The sequence below is a fragment of the Acinonyx jubatus genome, chromosome C1 (assembly GCF_027475565.1).
Source record: "Acinonyx jubatus isolate Ajub_Pintada_27869175 chromosome C1, VMU_Ajub_asm_v1.0, whole genome shotgun sequence".
Lineage (NCBI taxonomy): Eukaryota > Metazoa > Chordata > Mammalia > Carnivora > Felidae > Acinonyx > Acinonyx jubatus.
Window position 1 is genome coordinate 32,707,837 of NC_069381.1, and position 7,126 is coordinate 32,714,962.

The window sequence follows — 7,126 nt, forward strand, 5'->3', positions numbered from 1 at the left end:
ATATGAACATCTTTGAAGGACACAAAAGCAAAGAGTTTAGGAAACCACCCAGATTTTAAATTATCAAAATTTTCTATTTTTACTGCATCTACTCATTTCTTTTCCTTAATTAAGCATTTAATACAAATCCCACACACTACATCTTTTCTCCTCTGCATTCTTCAGCATGTATCTCTTTTTTGAAAGAGGGCATTTCCTTATGCCTTGACCACATCTACCAAAAAAATGAGCAATAATTCCTTGATAACACCCACTTCCCATTCTTTATATTTATTTATTTTTGAGGCGGGTGGATAGGAGCAGAGAGGGGGACAAAGGATCCAAAGCGGGCTCTGCACTGACAGCAGCAAGCCCAATGTGGGGCTCGAACTCATGAACCATGAGATGATAACCTGAGCCGAAGTCGGACACTTAACCGAGCCACCCAGGTGCCCCACCCACCTCCCATTCTATCCCACTCCCCAAGTTGTCTCAAGAACTACCTTTAGCTGCACTGTAGACCAGGGCATTTGATGGGGCAGGAGGTACACTGGAAAGGGTGGTGGTCGTTTTCCCACCATCCTGATTATGGCTCTGGCAGAAACAGTGGCACCAGGGGAGACACCACTGGAGGGGCACCAGCTGCCTACAGACACCCTCCCAAGTTGAGGGATCTTGGGATTTCTTCTCCTCAAGGAATAAGCCTATGAAGCTCCCCTTCTATTTTCCAGGGTCCCATGGTCTTCCTCTGAGACTTCCCCAGCCTCCACGCTGCTGGCACCCACCTGGCTGTCACACTGGTGCCCACTGCTTCTCCTGCGGCTGTGTCTTTCACTGCAGGAATTGCCTAAATCAGGGAAGGGGCTTCTCCCAAGGATGACCTCTTTCCCCAACCTCAGACCTATTGTACCCTCATGATATCACAACTCTTCAGATCTCCCAAAGATCCTTGGCTTCTTCATTTGTTAGAAAATTTTGGCTGCGGGGCGCCTGGGTAGCTCAGTCGGTTAAGCACCCAACTTCAGCTCAGGTCAGGATCCCACAGTTTGTGGGTTGGAGCCCCATGTCGGGCTCTGCGCTAACAGTGTAGAAACCTACTTGGGATTCTCTTTCCCTCTCTCTCTGCCCCTCCCCCACTCACGCTTTTTTCTCTCTCTCTCCCTCTCTCTCTCTCTCAAAAAAAAATAAACTTACTTCAAAAAAAAACAGAAAAGAAAATTTTGGCTGGATTTCTCATGAGAGACCAAGAGGACGTCTAAGGAGCAGCTCACTGTCACATCCGAAGGCACACCTCTGACTAAAGACACAGGGCAACCGATGTACTGCCTGCTCAGGGATTTTCTTTTGCTACAAAGAACATTAAGACAATTGCTGAAATCTGAATAAGGTCTGGATTTTATTGTCTGATAGTATCATATCAATGTTAATTTCCTGATTGTGATCATTGCGCTGATGAGCGTACGTATGTAAGAGCGTGTCCTTGTTTTTAGAAAATAACACATTAAATGTTGGGGAGGTAAAGGGGCATCATGTCTGCAACTTGCTTCCCAATGGTTTGGAAAACAGTGAATATGTAGAGAGAAAAAATAATAAAGTAAATGTGGTATGAAATGTTTGGGGAATCTGGATGAAAGGTACACGGGAATTCTCTGTCTGAACAGTCTGAAGAAATCTGAAATTATGTCAGCCTCCCCTATCTTCGGTTTGGGGGCATTTCCTTTTTTCTCTTCTCTCTCTTTTCCGTAGGCGATCTCCTCCTTTTCCGCAGTATTAATTACCATCTACACGATACTCTCAAATTTATCTGGGGCTCAAACTCACGAACGATGAGATCGTGACCTGAACCGAAGTCGGATGCTTAACCGACTGAGCCACTCAGGCGCCCGTAGGCTGCTCTTCTTAATGTCAGAATGCATGCCCAGTTGTACCTTTCCATCTATCCTCAAATGTCTCACCTGTTTCTCAATCTTGCCCCGCCCTAGTCTCAGTGCATGTTCTTCTTTTTTTTAATATAAAATTTATTGTCAAATTGGTTTCCATACAACACCCAGTGCTCCTCCCAACAGGTGCCCTCCTCAATGCCCATCACCCCCTTCCCCTCCCTCCCACCCCCCATCAACCCTCAGCTTATTCTCAGTTTTTAAGAGTCTCTTATAGTTTGCCTCCCTCCCTCTCTAACTTTTTTTCCCCTTCCCCTCCCCCATGGTCTTCTGTTAAGTTTCTCAGGATCCACGTAAGTCTTCTTTCTTCACAAACCTTCTCCTCTTCCAAGGCCTCCTCACCTGAGTGCACAATGCCAACTGCCTGCTCAAACCAGAAGAAAATAGGGGTGCCTGGGTGGCTCACTCAGTTAAGCATCCAACTCTTGGTTTTGGCTTAGGTCATGATCTCGTGGTTTCCTGAGTCCAAGCCCCTGACTTCAGGCTTTGTGCTGGCAGCACAGAGCCTGCTTAGGATTCTCTCTCTCTCTGCCCCTCCCCTGCCCACACTGTCCCTGTCTTTCTCGAAATAAATAAATAAACTTAAAAAAAGAAAAAAGAGAATAAGAGACTCAAAAACTGAGAACAAACTGAGGGTTGATGGGGGGTGAGAGGGAGGGGAGGGTGGGTGATGGGTGTTGAAGAGGGCATCTTTTGGGATGAGCACTGGGTGTTGTATGGAAACCAATTTGACAATAAATTTCATATATTAAAAAAAAAAAAAAAAAGAAAAAAAAGAAACCGAAGAAAATAAACCACGACTCCAATACTTACTTTTGGCTACTATCTTCCCCATCCCCCATGTACACGTTTATTTCTTGTGGTGAAACTTGACTTTCAAATCATGAATGGTCTTTTGTCACTGAAACCTTTTTTTGCCTTGCTCATTAAGATGTTCTGTAAGGATCTACGATCCTTACAAAAGTTTGCAAGCAAAGGACAACAATTTTATAATATATGATCCTAGGTTTATAAGCTGGTCCCAATAGTAACTTGTTCATATGCTTTTAAAGCCTGCTGATGTTTATTGAAGACTGCTATGTTTGTGTGGGGGTAGACATCAAAATGTTTATCTCCATCACATTGCCATCAATATTGATGAATATCAGGAATGACATACCTTTTCTATCCAACAAAATGACAGCATGGCCTGCCATTCAAGTAATGGCTCATTATCTTTTTTTGAAGTATTTACTTTGTCAAACAATTGTTTCTCGTGACCTGTTATTCTTGAGAGATGTCGCACTTCATTGGGCCATTGTGAATACAGAGACCCCTCACTTGCCTCTGCAGGTACATCTGTAGGTAGGGGGACCGACTGGTGGGTAAAGCAGTTTGTTACTAAGCTTGGTCATTGGAGGACCTATGACACAGCACCACTCCACAGCCGTCAGTGATTAAACGTTATATAGAAGGAAGGCAGAGCAACTACTCAGAGTGAATTTCTGTTAAGGTTCATAGACAACATGATCAAATTTGTAACAGTGAATATGTACTTGCTGGTAGAAAAAATTTAGCTAGACCTTTCAAGGATGATTCCTCAACTCCATGCCCGAAAATTCTCCTGAAGATGCATGGGGAAGATGCGATGACCTGGCGGGAAATACAAGAGACACTCTGTGGAGGACCCAGAGCCTCACCGAAACTCCTGGTTCTCTTTAACCTGCTTGCACCTTTCTGGGTCAAGCAAACCCCACTTTGCAGAGATCTTTGGAATTGAGATTATGTCCTGCATCACTGTATCACATATGAAAATGAAACACATTTTCATTGAAGAGTCAAAAAAGTGAGGGCAAAATAAAACATTTAAGATTAATGAAAGAAAGAAAATCTGAGAATTTGTCATCAGCACACCCTCACTACAAGAAATACTGAAGGATGTATAAGTAATGCGAGACCAGATCAAAGTAGGAAAAGCAAGAAGGATTAGGACGACTTTATAAAATAATAATTGTGACTTGTGGCCTTTTTTAAAGTTTATTTATTTATTTATTTTGAGAGAGCAGGAGAGCGCATGTCATGCTTGAGTGGGGGAGGGGCAGAGATGGAGAATCCCAAGCAGGATCTATGCTGTCAATGCAGAGCCCATCAAGGGGCTCGATCCCACGAACTGTGAGATCATGACCTGAGCAGAAATCAAGAGTCGGACACTTAACTGACTGAGCCACCCAGGTGCCCCATAAGGTATATTTAAAATAAATAACAGTAATAACATATAAGTTAGGGGGGGGCAGTAAATGGAATTAAAAGGTTTTAAAGATCCTGTATTATCCAGGATGAGAGTAAACATCCTGAGGAATTTGAGACTTTGTTAAGTTAGGAATGAATATCTGAATTTCTGGGGTAACCACTGAAAGAATGGAAACATGGTATATACCCTACAATCTAGTAGAGAGGAGGAGAAAATAAAATGAGAAAATGTATAATCAATCCAAAAGAAAGAAGAAAACAGAACATGCAGAATAAATAGAAGACATAAAGTAAGATTGTGGCTTCAAACTCAAATAATTCAGTGTGTAAATAAAATGTAAGTGGCTAAATGATTCTTTAACAGTCACCAATATAAAAATATCCAACTATATTTTTACAAGAGATATATCTAAAAAATAAGGATACAGACTGTTTGAAAGTAAAAGATTGCAAGAAGAAACATCAAGTGTTTCAGTCAGGTTTTAGCTGAGAAAACAGAAGCCTCTAAGTGTTCAGAGTGAAGAACTTTATTTAATACAGGGAATTAGAGACTTCAATGATCTTTGAAACAGCCAGGTGATAAAGAGCAGGGAGCAAAGGTCAGCAAGCTGCTTTCACACAAAATCTGCTTTCAGGAAAGCAACTGGGTGATTTTCAGGAAGATTAATAGCTGCTCCTTCTCCTCCAGTTTCCAAATCCTGTGCAGTTGTCTCTCATTGGCTAGGTTCAATCCAGAATCATAAAGAAAAGAGATACAGGGAACTGTAGTTCCAAGCTTCCTATTGGAAGCAGAGATAAATGCTGAAGGAAACAGTGAGGATGCCTACCTGAGATCAAGCAATCCAGCCCAAAAGGAAACAGAGGTAGCTATGTGAATATCAGATCAAAGTAGACTCTAAGGTCCAAAGTATTACTACAGACAGAGAGAATCGCTTCAAAATACAAAAAATAATAAAGATTCAATTCACGAGCAAGATCTAATATTTGAATTTGCACTTGCCTAATAAGAAAGCCTCAAAATAGATAAAGCTGACAGAACCACAAAGAGAAGTAGATACACCCACAATCATATTGGATGGGTTTTATATACTTCTCCCAGAAATAAACAAATAATTCAACAAGGATGTACAAGATTTGAAAATATGAACAAGGTCACCTTAATGGACATACATAGGGCAATGTGCTCAATAATTCTATTCTTTTCTAGCACACACAGAAAGTTCTCAAATAATGAGCATATCCTGGGAGATAAGGCAAATCTCAACAAAGTTCTAAAAGTCAGAGTTGTACACAACTGACCTCAATAAAATTAAGCTAGAAATCAACAACAAAGAGGCAATTAAGGTCATCTTGTTTCAGAAATTAAGAGTCATAGATCATAAAAAATTAAGAAATATTTAGAACAAAGAAGGGGTGCCTGGGTGGCTCACTCAGTTGAGTGTCCAACTCTTGATTTCGGCTCAGGTCATGATCCCAGGGTCATGAGATCAAGCCCCACATCGGGCTCCATGCTGAGCCTGCTTGGGATTCCTTCTCTCCCTCTCCCTCTGTCCCTTCCTCACTTGTGCATGTGCACTCCCTCTCTAAAAGAAAAAAAGAGAAATATTTAGAACAAAATGACAATTAAAATGCTGTACTTCATAGTATGTAGGATACACTAAGGCAGTATTTAGAGGAAAATTTGTAGCCTTAAATGCAAGTGTTCGAAAAACAGAAAGACTGACAATTAAATTACTAAACATGTGAAAAAGGAGAAGACTATGGCCCATAACCAAGAGGAAAATTGGTCAAAAGGAACAATAAACTAAAACACTTTAATTTAAACAATAATTTTATAAATGCACTCAGTGGGGAAGGACTCATGAACAAGAACTCTGGGGTAGAGAAGACAGAGAACAGATATCAGAGGGGGGACGAAAGAGAAAGGGGCCAGTGAATATGGTTGAGGAGAGAGCTAGGCTTAATGAAATGGATTTGACAGACATCTTCGGAATAGGGAAGTTCCAATATTTTCTTTTAAATTATCTGCTAAGGGTTGTTGATCCCCCTCTGCACCCCTCCAGTCTTCACCAGACGTCTGTTTGAAAGAGCCGACTCTTATCTGGGGTCAGAGGGTGAGAGTCAAGCAGCAGGGGGTGTGTTCTGGGAGAGAGGAACAAACAGCTGCGAGACGAACTGTGCAGACAATGATGCAGCTGGAGTGCCAGGCGTGGGGCAGGAAGTAAGGCCCTGTGACTTTAGCCATCATGGAGAAGCAGAAGAAACCCACAGGTACGGAACAGGGGTGCCAGCAGATTTTCCCTAGACCTGTTTATTATGCATGTCGGGGTGACTGAATTTACAGGGAGGAGCATAAAGCTACCCCACAGGTCCCCGGCATCCTCTCCCCTGGATGCAGATCTACCCAGGATGCAAAGTGCTAACGGGCAGGCTGCTTGGCGAGTCTGGAGGCAATAAAAGGATGTGCTAAATAACTAGAGTCATCGATGGGACGCCCGATACAGCCATGGTCACCTCTAGGCCGTTTTACAACAATGGATGAAGTTATGGGCGGGGGAGGGGATCAGGGTCACAAAGCTATTAAAGTGAGAGAACGGGGATTTGAACCCGGGTATGTCTGCCACAGAGGCCTGCACTCTGTCCTTCACATCAGCATAGATGGCTCACGTCTGTTTCAATCATTGTCGAGGAAAAGAAAGACCCCAGCCTGGAATGGTATCTCAGCCAAGCCAGACTGGGTGCTCTGCAAAGACCTATGATGGATGTCGCATTTTGCTACTTGTATTTGATATGTCTCGTGTCTTTTTGTTCTGCTATTCCTCCTTTTCTGCCTTCTTTTGCATGAAGTGGATATTTTCCAGTGTACCATTTTAATTTCTTTGTTGATCTGTAACTACCTTTCAGAGTAATTTTCTCAGTGATTGCTCTAAGAAGTATAATGGACATTTAAGTCACAATCTACCTCAGATTAATGCTAA